This window comes from Cynocephalus volans, chromosome 10, assembly GCF_027409185.1.
Source record: "Cynocephalus volans isolate mCynVol1 chromosome 10, mCynVol1.pri, whole genome shotgun sequence".
Lineage (NCBI taxonomy): Eukaryota > Metazoa > Chordata > Mammalia > Dermoptera > Cynocephalidae > Cynocephalus > Cynocephalus volans.
Window position 1 is genome coordinate 61,358,688 of NC_084469.1, and position 14,227 is coordinate 61,372,914.

A 14,227-nucleotide genomic window follows, 5' to 3' on the forward strand; every position below is an offset into this window, starting at 1 on the left:
ATTTCTCACATGGAGCCTCACTGAGGGGATACTGAGAAGTGTAATTAACAGTATGTGCAGCAACACACTTGTGAGAAAGCTGCTTCTTCAGTCCCCTCAATGTGGGCTCTGAGGCATAAGGCCAAAGCAACACTACAGGAAGACAGTTCTTGGGAAGGAAGCTTAGCTACTGTAGCCCAAGAACACAGATCTAGGCTGGTCCAGCTTGTTCCGAGGACTAAAAGCTTTACACACAGAACTGTGTATGGATGGAATGGCCGTCACACAATCCTCCATAAATATTCTCTCTCCCCTGGGTGGGATAGCTCATGATAATTTGCAGCATGAATTTAACATTTCTATGTCAATTATTCATAAACTTTCTGGAAAGTCAATGTTCTAGTCAATGGCCATTTTTCTGAACCATGATTTTGAGTCTCCTAATGCAAGCTGGGCTGTGGGAGCTTACCTCCTAGCTGCTGGGTGGGGCAAGCCGGCCCCCCAGCATCTGCTTCTCAACCTAATCAGGCAAGCACAGTGACTCTACTGGTGTTATAAAATCCTGAGTTCTTTGTGGAAAATGGTCCAAGAGCCAACCCTAGGTGGCAATGGAAGAGAAGAGAACATGAGGAGGTCAAGGCCAGTGATGATTCTAGCAGGAAAATGGGAATTAGGTTCAAGTGAAATGTCTAATCCTAACCTGGCTCCATTCTGCAATGTCAGACTGTTCACTATTTCCTCTGCAGAAATAAGGAAAATGGGTTTGTGACACACCTTCAGCAAGTTTTCCAGCCAGTAAGTAAACTATACTTAAAGCCAGAGATTCACTTTAGTGAATGGTGACAAGCAGGTAAACTTACGGAATTTGGATACGTGTGAGTTAATTTTACTGAGTTTAAAGTGGCAGAATGTATCTTAGTGGAGTAAACCACTTTCATCTCATATATTTAGAATCATTAAGGGCCTGTGGGTGTGTCACATATTTTTTATTTATATTTTAACACAGTGATTGAAAACCTTCTACTTGGCAGTGGAGCACTCTTCTCTTCACTCTGACATGTAAAACAGATGGAAGCGGAGATGCTCTGCTGAAGTAGGAGCAGGGACCTGCATGATGCCCCAGAACTGCCCTACTCAGAACCAGGCACCTGTGTGGGACTGCTTGCTTTCCACAGTTTGAGAGGTTCATTTAAATCTGATTCATATCTGTGTTCCCAGTGTCTAGCATGTGTCCAGGCATGGAGTAAGGACATAGTGAGTATTGGTGAGTGGATGGATATAGGGATGGATGGATGGATGGATGGATGGATGGATGGATGGATGGATGGAAGGATGGATGGATGGGTGGATGATGGATGGATGTTTGAATGGATGATGGATGGATGGGTGGATGATGGATGGATGGATGGATGATGGATGGATGGATGGGTGGATGGATGGGTGGATGATAGATGGATGGATGGGTGGATGGATGATAGATGGATGATGGATGGCTGATGGATGGATGGATGGGTGGATGGCTGATGGGTGGATGGATGGGTGGATGGCTGATGGATGGATGGATGGATAATGGATGGATGGACTGATGAGAGATGAGTGGGTGGATGGGTGATGGATGGATGATAGATAGATGGATGGGTGGATGGATGATAGATGGATGATTGGTGGCTGATGGATGGATGGATGGGTGGATGGCTGATGGGTGGATGGATGGGTGGATGGCTGATGGATGGATGGATGGATAATGAATGGATGGACTGATGAGAGATGAGTGGGTGGATGGATGATGGATGGATGATAGATGAATGGATGGGTGGATGGATGATAGATGGATGATGGATGGCTGATTGATGGATGGATGGATAATGGATGGATGGACTGATGAGAGATGGGTGGATGGGTGGATGATGGATGGATAGGTCGATGGATGGATGGATGCATGCATGGATGATGGATGGATGATGGATGGGTGGTTGGATGGGTGGATGATGGATGGATGGGTGGATGGCTGATGGATGGATGGATGATGAGTAGGTGGATGACTGAGTGAATGATGAGTAGATGGCCTAGATAGATAAATGCCTGGGAGGGGGGATGATTTGTTGGTCAAATGAACTGGTGGAGGATTCATGAATAGATGGATGACTCCATATTCCATTCTTCCTTTCTATCATAATCTACACCACTCCTAATGCTACAAATGATCATGTAAAAATATTAGGAACTTGGCATGACATTAGTTGACTTCTTGTAGAGATGCATCACCATTGTAAGAAGAATCCTGAACACGAAGGAGCCTTTTCCTCATCCCCATAATCCCAACATTCAGCTGCCATCAAGGGGACATCCCACAGCCTCCCTCCAGGAGAACCCCCCTTTCCTGAGCTCTGCTGGCACCTCACCCCTCTCTGTTCCTTTCCATGCTTCTCCCTATCTCCCCTGATCTTATTCTGCTAGTTCATCCTTCAAGACCCAGCCCTTATATGTCCTTCTCTCTGACCTGCCCCCAGCCCTGTGTCATACCTCCATCAGTCTCCTGGTGACCAGAGGATGGATGTTAGCCAGTGAGCTGAGAAGTCAACCAAAAAGGCAGGAAAGGAGACTCAGAAGTGCCCAAGGCAATGAGCCCTGCCCTCACATCCCCTGCCCCAGCCCTTCTCCAAGTCCCTGCTGGAAAGATGGTGCCTGAGTCACGTTCCCTACACTCCCTCCACTGACTCCGTGGCCTTGCCCTGTAGGTTTCAGTAGTGGGGGAAGAGTGCATTGCCAAGGCCAGACTTGCCAGGGAATGGACCTGTGACGAATGTCTTCATAATTTTTGTGACAGGGACCTTCAGTCAGACCTGAGTCCTTGACCCTCCTTCTCCCTCTACCAGCATCTCCGAGAGAGTGGGCAGGACTGGAGGGCTAAAGGTGTTGAGTCAGCACTCCTGAGTCTCTGAGCCTTCCCTTTGTCACGGCTGCTCAGGTAGCTGCAGGCTGAAAGATCACTTCACTGTACCCAGACAGAGCGACTGTGGAGTTGTCTACACACTACACTCAGCCAGGACTTGGGTCTGCCTCAATTTCAATGCCCTGTATGTTTCTCATTTTCCCCAGACTGGAGCCTGTCCTGACCCAGCCCCCTGACACAGGCCTGGATCTCATTGTTTTCCCTCATAGTTCCCACCTCCCTCAGACCCATTCACCCACCCTGAAGGAACACCAGTTCAAGAATAAGTGCCTCTTCAGACAGATAGCCAGCAGGTCTAGAGAGGGCAAGGGATGTGCCCAGGGTCACACAGTGAGTGAGTGTAGAACCAGGAACAGAACCCAGTTCTCCTGCCCCACACCCCCCTTCCATCCTGCTCTCTTCTCCTCTTCTGTGACACTGTTTGATGAATTATCAGACAGTCCTGGATTCAAATCCCAGATCTGCCACACAGCTAGGTAAGCAATCTGAGCATGCAACTTCAGCTCACCAAGACTCAGTCCTCATCTGTAACTGGGAGTGACAATGGCATCACACAGAGAGGAAGCAAGCCCAACACCTGGCTCCATAACCAGGTTTGGGTTGTATAGGACCTTCTGACTCTAGGCAGTTCCCAGTCCCAGAGGCACCAGAGCTGGCTTCTGCCTGGCATAGCAGTGGCCCCTGGACCCAGGCACCACCCCAGCCCTATGGGGGTCTTTGGAACCCCATGTACAGATTGTAACTAACACCAGGGCTGTCTATGAAGCCTGCTCAGAGGACAAGAAATCGGAAGGGTCAAGGACCTCTGCAGTGTTATTCTGTGGTATCGAGTGTGTTCATCTGAACCCCACTCTGTGCTTGGCTCTACATATTGCAGGGACTGTGGCTCAGCCTCCTCTACCTCTAGCTCCATGCTCATGTGAGTCCTCACGGAAGCCTCTTCACAGATCTCCTGCCTCCCACCCTGCCCCTGCCCATCTGTCCTCCCTTCTGGAGCCATAGGGCTCTCCTCTAACACTCTGACCATGCCCCTCTTTGCCCTTGTCCCTTTGTCCTTGGAATCAAGGACAGTCTCTTGATTTAACCTTCAAGATCCCTCATGGTCTGGCCCCTGACAGCCCCCACCCCCAACCTCAGCCCTGACCAGTCTCCTCTACAGCCTCCACCTCTCCTGGAATTCCTCAAATGCACCGAGCCCTCATGGGGGTGTCCCAAGGTTCTTCTATAGTGGAATTTTCCAAACTGACTTATCATTGATCTTTAGCCCACCCTAGACTTGGATTCCTTAATCAAGACCTGACTTACTGTCCTGGATGGAAGCACCTATTCTGTTCTGACAGTCTGCCAATGCTTCTTTGCAAACATCTGTGAATCCCATGGTTGGGCTGGAGTTGGGGGTGGGGTTTGGGTGAGTGATGAACCGGAGGACAGGGCAACGAGTGAGTGAGAATGACTGAGAGCGGCTCATGTGCCCTCCCTTAGGAGGCATTACATATCACTGACTTCCCCTTGTGCAATTCAAATGACTCCTGAGTTTTCTCTTTGTGCTGGCCCTGCCCAAGATACAGGGCAGAGGAGACGACAAGATAGAGAGAACCCACCCTCTGGGGGCTCTCAGTCCATATGGAACCAGAGCAGTTGAGAGTGCAGGTTCAAGAATCGGTAAGAAGAGGCTGGATCTAAGTCCTGGTCTGCCACTTTGACTAGAGCTGTGCCTCGGCTTCCCCATCTGTAGAATGGAGGGAAAGACCATAGCTGCCTGTCAGGGTTGTGATGGAGATTAGATGAGATGACCACACATGTGAAGAGTTTAGAGCCTGGCTGATGCATAGTGAATGCTGAGTCAGTGAGAGCCACCATATTGTCAGTGTTCCTCTATGGTGAAGTCACTCAAGGGTCCCTTTCCCTACAATCAAGGACACCTGTAGAACAGATCTGGAGATAGACTATACACAGAACGCCCCCGCCCAGCCCTGAATTGGTTGCTCTTTCCCATATGACTGCCTGCCCATCTCATCCCGAGACACACGGGCTCCTATCTCTGGGATCCTGGCGTCTTATCAGTGATGTTCAGCTGTTGATTTGTCTTTATTCTGAATAACCCCAGGTCATGGCCTGCTCTGACTACATAAAAAGTGGCTCAGGAGAAGCAAAGCGTCATTTTAAGGAGAGGAACATTTTATTTTATTTTACTATTTCTTATTGTGATAAAATATATGTAACATAAGATTTGCCATTTTAACCATTTTAAAACACACTCTTTCATGGAAATAATTACGTTTGCAATGCTATGTGACCATCACCTCTATTTCCAAAACCTTTTTGTCATCCTAAACATAAATTCTATACCCATTTAACACTAATTTCCCGTTATTCTTTTCCTTCAGTTTCTGGTAACTTCTTATCTACTTCTGTCTCTGAATTTTTTTTTTTCTTTTTGTTTTTTCTTAATTGACCCATGATAATTGTGTATATTGGGAGAGAAACATTTTATTTTCACAAGATTTCAAACATATGAACTCCTCATGCCTGGGGCCACAGAATAGCATCTAGGCTAAGAGCACAGGACTTCAGCTTCCCGCTGACCCAGGTCCCTCTTCATAGGGCTGTGAGCTTGAAGAAGTTACTTAACCCCTCTGAGGCTGTTTCCTTACCTGTTAACTGTGGATCTCATCACAGGCCACCACAAGGATTAAATGACATAATATAGTGCTTGAAAAGTACAGGGCACACAGTAGGTGCTCAGGAGATGGTTACCACTTCTGCTGGTTTGTGGGGGGAAGGTGGTGTCTCAGGGAAGAGCCTTTATTTTGAGGTATAGTTTCCATTTGGTCGTGGGCACCTTTGTAGAAACTGCTTGGGAAGAAAGTCCAGGATAGAAGTGAAGCTTGCTTCATCCTCTGTCCTTGCCACAGCTGGTGCAGGGGGACAAGGAGGCAGAAAGTGTGGGAAGGGGGGCTTTCATCATGTTATTTCTCTGCAGTCATATTTATCTTCTTGATAAAATGGGCCCCAGGTTTGGAAATTGGAAGACTTTCCCTCATAATTTAAAGCAGTGCCTACTCTGCTGGTCGCAGTGACTGGAAGATTAATTTCCCAGCCAGCCTTGCAGGCGGATGTTTGTGTCAACTGGCTCCATTGGCAGGCACAGGTGACACCATCACTGGTAACGAGGCTGGTGCCAGATAAGGGTGGGGCTGTCATCTGCTGCTGAGGCAAGTGGAGGGAGGGGTGCCTTCAAGGTGACCTTACGGGGCTGGCACCTTGGAGCCAGGTTCTGCGTGCTTCAAGGGGCTAGCACACACACATGCACTGGCACACACACGTGCATGCACACACACACACATCTAACCCTAGGTTTTCAATCTGAGCACCTGCAGCCCTGCCATGGCCAGCTCTCTAGCAGCATGTCTGCCTTGGATCATGGGGTGACCAGTGCATCTCAAACTACTGCAAAACCTGGGATCAGGATAGGACAGACATTCCAATGCCCTGTTAGGGGCAAGATTTTGGACCCAGCCCACTATTCCACAGCACTGTGGATCCCACACACACCTATCCTCCCCAAGAAGGGCAGGTGTGCCTGATACTCCCAAGATCTGCCATTGGCTCTGAAGGTGAGAGGCTGCGTGATAGAAAGAGCATGGCCATTGGCTCAGGAGTGGTAACATGCCGGACTCTGGTCATGCTAGATGACTGGTGGCTAAAAGCTCCATATCATGACCAGCTCTAGGCAGTTGTAGTCACTGTATAGAGTGCTGAGCTGAAAAGGATACTGAGGCTGCATCCTGGGCTACACAGGAAAGAGACCATGGTCGGTTAGTAATGTCAGCCATTGGTATGGACTCAGGAAATGGTGGTAGGTACACTATAGGTTCACCAGCCAAGGACTAAGTTTCTCCTAAGTTGAGGTCAGACAAGACCATTTAAACTGATCCCTTTTGACTGGGAAGAAAAGATGGAGGGGAGCCTCACTTTGCCACCTTTCATCTATGAGTGTTGAAGAAAAATGGAAAACTTTAGCTTACTATAGCTAACAGCCAAGGGCACCAAAAGGAGAAGTTGCCACTTCATCCAAAACTCAAGCTGTCACAATCAGCCAAAAAATAGAGAAGAAAACAAATTCTAGCCTAATGGGGAGATAGACACAAAGCCAACTAAGTCCATTGCAGGTCACTCAGTCATCCAACTAGTATTTAATGAGCACCTATTATGTGCCTGGCACCTGGCTGGATGCTTCAGATTCAAGCAGTACACAGGTCAGAGAAGATGGGATATCTGTCTTCAAGGAGCTAACAATCTAGTGAGGTGGGCAGGGAGTCCAAAGATGTACTAACTCCATAAACAAGTAAACAAATAAATAAACAAGATGTTCAGAGATTGGGATATAAGTGCTGTTTGAAAAAAGTGCATCGGGTAATATGATGTATAGTGAGGTGAATGGCAACTAGGCGCAACCACTCTGAGGAGGAGACTTTTAAGAAAAGATCTAAAGGACGAGAAAGAGGCAGCCATGCTCCATGTACTTTGGCAGGGGGGACTATCATGAATAATAGTATTATGAATATTAACATACAAAGTTTTGTGTGTACATGTGTTTTTATTTTTCTTAGGTAGATACCTAGGAGTACAATTGCTGGATCATATGGCAATTATGTTTAGCTCTGTGAGAACTGCCAGACTGTGTTTACGAAGAACCAGCAGTTTATGAGGGTTCCAATTTCTCCACATCCTCACTAACACTTGGTCTTTTGGAATATAAGCACATCTGTCTTTGATTATAGCCAGCCATGTGTGTGTCAACTGGTATCTCATTGTGGTTTTGATTTGCATTTCTCTGATAACTATGGATTTTGAGCATCTTTTCATGTGCTTATTGGACAGTTGTATCTTCTTTGGAGAAATGTCTACTCAGATCTTTTGTCCATTTTTTAACTGGATTTTCTTTTTGTTGTTGAGTTGCAATAGCTCTTTATATATTCTGGAGTCTCTTATTATATATATGATTCACAAATATTTTCTCCTATTCTATAGGTTGTCTTTTCATCTTCTTGATAGTGTCCTTTGATGCACAAACGTTTTTAATTTTGGTGTTTCTTTTATTTTCTTTTGTTTCTTATGCTGTTGGTGTCATATCTAAGACTCACTTGCCAAATTTAAAATCATAAAGATTCACCCCCATGTTTCCATCTAAGAGTTTTATAGTTTTTAGGTCATATATTTAGGTGTTTTGTCCATTTTGAGTTAATTTTGTATATGGTGTGAAGGAGGGATCTAACTTTATTCTTTTGCATGTATTTAGTTATCCCACTACCATTTGTTGAAGACTATTATTCTCCTCATTTAGTTGTCTTTGCACCCTTGTTGAAAATCAATTGACCATAAATATAAGGGTTTATTTCTGTACTTTAATTTAGTCCATTTATCAACATGTCTATTCCTATGCCAGTACTGCACTATCTTGATTACTGTAACTCTACAGTAAGTTTTGAAATCAGGAAGTGTGAATTCTCCAATTTAGTTCTTCTTTTGAGGTTATTTTGGGCCCCTTGAATTTTCATATAAATTTTAGGATCAGCTTGTCAGTTTCTACAAAGAAGTCAGCTGAGACTCTGATCAGGATTGTGTTGAATCTGTAGATCAATTTGTGGAGTACTGTCTTCTTAACAATATGACATGGGGTGTCTCTCCACTTATACAGGTTTTTAATTTTTTTCAAAAATGTTTTAGAATATAAGTTTTTCACTTCTTTTGTTAAATTTACTCCTAACTAGTTCATTCTTAATTTCATTTTAGGTTTGCTCATTGCTATCATATAGATATAGAACTGATTATTGTATATTGGTCTTGTATCCTGTAACCTTGCTGAACTTATTAGTTCTAATGTTTTTTTTTTAATGGATTTCTTAGGATTGTCTATATATCAGATCATGTCACTTGCAAATACAGTTTTACTTCTTTTCTTTTATTGTATTTTCTTGCTTAATTGCTCTGGCTAGAATATCCTGTACAATGTAGAATGGAAGTGGCAAGAGTGGACATGCTTGTCTTCTCCTGATCTTAGGGAAGAAATATCAGTTTTTCACCATTAAGCATGATATTATCTGTGGTTTTAGATGCCTTTTATCAGGTTTAAAAAGTTCCCTTCTATTCTTAGTTTGTTGAGTGTTTTTAACATAAACGGGTGTTGAATTTTGTCAAATGCTTTTATGATCATGTGGGGTTTGCCCTCTAATCTATTAATGTGGCATATCACATCAATAAATTTGGGGAAGTTAAGTTAATCTTGCATTCCTTGGATAAATTTCACCTGGTCATGATGTATAATCCCTTTTATGTACTGCTAGATTCAATTTGCTAGTATTTCGTTGGGGATTTTTGCCTCAATATTCACCAGCAATGTTGGTCTGTAATTTTCTTTTTCTGTGATGTCTTTGTCTGGTTTTGGATAATGCTGGCATTATAGAATGAGATGATAAATGTTCCTTCTTCTATTTTTTAGAAAAGTTTATGAAATTTTGTACTTTTTAAGCTTTTTTATTGTGGCAAAATATATATAACATAAAATTTGCCATTTTAATGATTTTAATTGTACGTTCCAGTGGCACTAAGTACATTCACACTGTTGTGCAACCATCACCACCTTCCATCTCCAGAACTTTTTTCATCTTCTCAAATCGAAGTCTTGTACCCATTAAAGGTATTATTTCTTCTTTAAATGTTTGGTAGAATTTACTAGTGAAACTATCTGGTCCTGAGCTTTTTGGTGTAAAAAGCTTTATGTTACTAATTCACTCTCTTTACTTGTTATAAATCTATTTAGAATTTCTGTTTCTTCTTGAGTTCGTTTCCTTAGTTTTGTGTATTTTTAGGAATTTGTATACATTATATTCAAGTTACTCAGTTTATTGACATACCATTTTTCGTAGTATTCTCTGATAATTCTTATTTCTATGAGGTCTGTAGTAGTGTCCCCTTTCATTTCTGATTCTAGTAGTTTGAGTCTTCTCTATTTTTTCCTTGGTCATTCTAGCTAAAGCCTTGTCCACTTTATGAACCTTTTCAAATAACCAACTTCTGGTTTCATTGATTTTTTTTCTACTGTTGTTCTCTTCTCTATTTCACTAATTTTTACCCTAATCTTTATTATTTCCTTCCTTTGGCTTGCTGAGGAATTAGTTTGCTCTCTTCCAGTATCTTAATGCAGAAGATTAGGTTGTTGATTTGAGATTTTTTTTTCTTTTTTCTAATGTAGACATTTGTAACTGTAATTTTCTCTCTAAACACTGGTTTAGCCGCATCCCACATGTTTTGGTGCAATTTCATTTTAACTCATCTCAAAGTATTTCCTAATTTCCCTTAAGATTTTCTCTTTGACTCACTGGTTATTTATTAGTATGTTATTTAATTTCCATGTATTTGTGAATTTCACGAATTTCTTTCTGTTATTAATTTCTAATTTCACTTCTCTGTGATCAGAAAACATATTTTGTACAATTTTAATAATTTCTTATTTCACTTCACTGTGATCAGAAAACATATTTTGTATAATTTTAATAATTTTAAACCTATTGATGCTTGTTTTATGACCTAGCACATTGCTTATCCTGGAAAATGTTCCATGTGCACTTGAGAGGAATCTACATTCTGCTGTTGTAAATGTTGGTTAGCTCTGGTTTTGTAGAGTGTTGTCCAAGTCTTTTATTTCCTTATTGATCTTCTGCCTAGTTTTCCTACACCTTATTGAAAATGGCACATTGAAGTCTTCGGCTATTGTTCTATTGTCTATATATCCCCTCAGTTTGTTAGCCTCTGCTTCACATATTTTGGAACTCTGTTGTTAGGTGCATTTATGTTTAAAATATAACTTCCTGATGGATTAACCCTTTTATCATTATAAAATGTCCCTCTTATCTCTAATGACTTTGTTTGTCTTAAAGTCTATTTTTTCTGATATTATTATAGCCACTGCAGCTTTCTTATGATTGCTATTTGCATGGTGTATCTTTATCCATCCTTTTACTTTCAACTTATGTGTGTCTTTGGTTCTCAAATGAGACTCCTATGAACAGTATATAGTTGGATCTTGTTTTTTTACCCAGTCTGACAATCTTCGCTTTTTTATTGGATTGTTTAATCAATTCACATTTACTGTTATCATTGATAAGGTTGGATTTACATCTGCCATGTTACTTTTTGTCTGTATATGTTTCATGTCTTTTTTCTTCCTCTATTTCTCCTTTTTGCTTTAAGTGAATATTTTCTGCTATAATGTTTGAATTCTTTAAATGAGTTTTTCACCATATTTGCTTGAGTGATTCCCTTAGTGGTTGCCCTAGGCCTTACCATGTACATCTTAACTTATCAGAATCTACCTCATGTTTATGCTAATTTCAGTGAAAATTAAGTTAATCCAATTGCTCCTCTATAACTCTATTCCCTCTTCTCTCTTTTAGTGCTATTGTTGTTACACATTAGAGAGCTTCTTGCGCAGCTCCTTATGATTTAGTAGGGAGACCAAGACCCAGAGAGAACCTGGCCCAATTATATACTGGCTGTATGACTGCAGGTGAGTCATTTAATATCTTTGAGCCTCAGTATCCTCACCTGTAAAATAGGGAGAGTCAGATCAACATAGCACCAAGGATGAAGTGAGCTCTGAGCATTGATTCTACACACGGTAGAGGCTTTGAAAATAGTGGCCTGTGTTTGTCTCTCTAAGAATCCCAGGAATCCATTTGCCCCAGCGTTCTCACATCGGAGAGTCAAGAAGCATACATGCCCAGCCAAAGCTGTGGGTTGTTCCTTCTCTCCAACACAAGCCTCTCCAGAAGAGCGTCTTACACTGAACTTCAGCAAACAAAGGCTTGGATCTTAGCCTGGTATGACATACAGACAGTAGGGCCTCTAGGTTAGTTGGCTGCAAGAGCCACAAGCGTGAGCCAGAACTGCCCCCGGGGCACATTCCTAGCCCTAGCTAAGGTCCTGAGTTCACGCTTCATCCTCCTGTTCCTGTCATGGGCTGAGCATGGGTGAGGCTTTTGGGGGCAGTGCTGTGAGGGGATGGGAAGGGGAAAATGACAACAGATGAGTGTCCAGTCTCTGATTGGCAGAGGTTCAGGCCCTCATCTGGGGGTTGGTGGTGAAAACCTCTTTCAGCTACTCTGGCAGGTGATCATCCAAACTCTGTTTACCATCCAAGACAGAGGCTTCATTCCCCTGAGGCAGCTTGAGGCCTACCTCATCTGGTCTCAAATATGGAGCCACTCATTCAATACAGTCATTGGGCACCTTTGGAATACCCAGCCCCAGTGCTGAGCTTGAGGACAAAGAGTGATCAGTCACAAGCCCTGGAAACCACAAGCGATTATTTGCAACAAATGCAAAGCAGGGCTCAGACATGGGCTCTGGGAGGACAGGCAAGGAGACCCCTCTCTAAACAGAGCCAAGGAATGATGTGACCTCCCTTCATGCTTGCCCCTGACCCTATGGTGTGTTGAGTGTCTGAAGGTGGCTTCCTACTGCTGTCCAGAAATGGGTCTGGCAGCCTCAGGAAGGGCTTATGCCTAGGGCAGGGGATGCTGGGGAGTGAGCCCTACACTTTGAAGCCAAACCTGGTTTCTAGCTTGGCTCTGTCATGGAGTAATGGGGTGACTGTGCGCTGGTTGCTTAATAGCACTGAGCCTTAGTCCACAAATCTGTAAAAGTCTGCACATCTGCATCACCACTCTGGCCTAGTTGGAGGGAACTGAGTGGCATTCCTAGGCACTCACTAATGAGGTGCTAGCTATCCCTGAGCAAGGCAGCAGGTGCATGTGGCTTCTCCTGGCTGCCTTTGAACCCTCCATAGGACTTCAGCCCACAAGGCCCTGTCGTCATTTCCTATAGGAGGACAAAGTTACCACAATTCCCAGGAGCTCTCAGAGATCCAGCTGTTAGTCCCACAGGAGTTTACTCTCCTTGCTCCTGCCACATCATACCCTTCCTGGAAGTCCCCTCCAATTCCTCTGCATCTTTGTCCTTGCTCTTCCTCTGCCTGGAATGCCTCCCCAGCCTTCCCTGAGCCAACATGTTCTCATCCTCTGAGATCACCTTGGCTTCACCTCCTCTCGGAAGCTTTCCCTGATCTGATCCACCCGCCTTGACCTGTCTGGGTCAGTTGCAGCCCACAGCCCCAGGCCTGCCTGAGGCCAGTAGTGTTTGTTCTTATACTCCATCCCCCTGTGCATTCCCTGCCCCTTCCCAAGACCTTGGTAAAGTCATGTTGACCTTTCAACCTCATTTCTTGGTGGAGTAGAGTCTTTATCTAGCACTGAGAGTCTTGGACTCAAGCCTCAGCTCTGCCACTCATTTGCTGTGTGACCTTGGGCAAGTCCATTGTCCTCTCTGAGTTCCACTTTTCCTATCTGTCAGTTAGTCGAGCTCCTGGAGCAGAAGCTTCAGAGGAGAGGAGGGACCATCGGCCCCCAGTACAAAAGGCTGCTGCAGGCAGTAGGGCAGGGCACTGCTCCCCTCCAACCTGGCAGGAGCAGCCAGGATAAAATCTATGCACCTGACCCCAGACTGTCCTCTGTTATTTAGGGGTGAGTTACCCAGAGTAGCAGGGGTGGAGTGGAGGAGGAAAGTGTGTGGCAGGCCTTGGCCCCAGCTCAGTGTTCTCTTTCTCTGTCCACAGTAGCACGATACAACCGCACCACCTACTTCTACCCCACATTCTCAGAAAGCCCAGAGCACAGCCATCTGCTCATGTCTCCTGTGCTGGTGACAAGTGCTGACATAGGTGTGGTCATCATCCTCTCCTGCATCACCATCATCGTGGGCAGTATCCGCAGGTACAGGCAGGCCCGGCTCCAGCAGCACCGCCACCACCATCACTGCGGCCACCACCAACACCACCGCCACCACCACCGAAACCAAGAGTACGAGCACGGTTACGGTGAGCTGCTGCCCACCCTGGGGCCCTGGGACCCTTGTCCAATTGTGATTGCAACGCGGGTGGCATCAAGGAGATGGCGCTCTTCCATGGGTAGGGCAGGGTGGTCAGGGAAGGCATCCTAGAAGTAATGGGTGCTCAGGAAAAGCTCACAGGTGCCCACCATAATATATTCAGTGGCACGAGAAGCCCCATTGTCTGCCAAGAGAGGAACTCAGAGTGAGGCTGAAGGTTGGAGGGACAGTGTGTTTCTACTCCCCAGTCCCTGTCGCTATTGGTCTAGGCTGTAGCAACAGCTGACCCAGCTGGTGCCTGGACAGAGGGATGGATGGAGAGATGGTTGGGTGGACGGGATGAGAGGA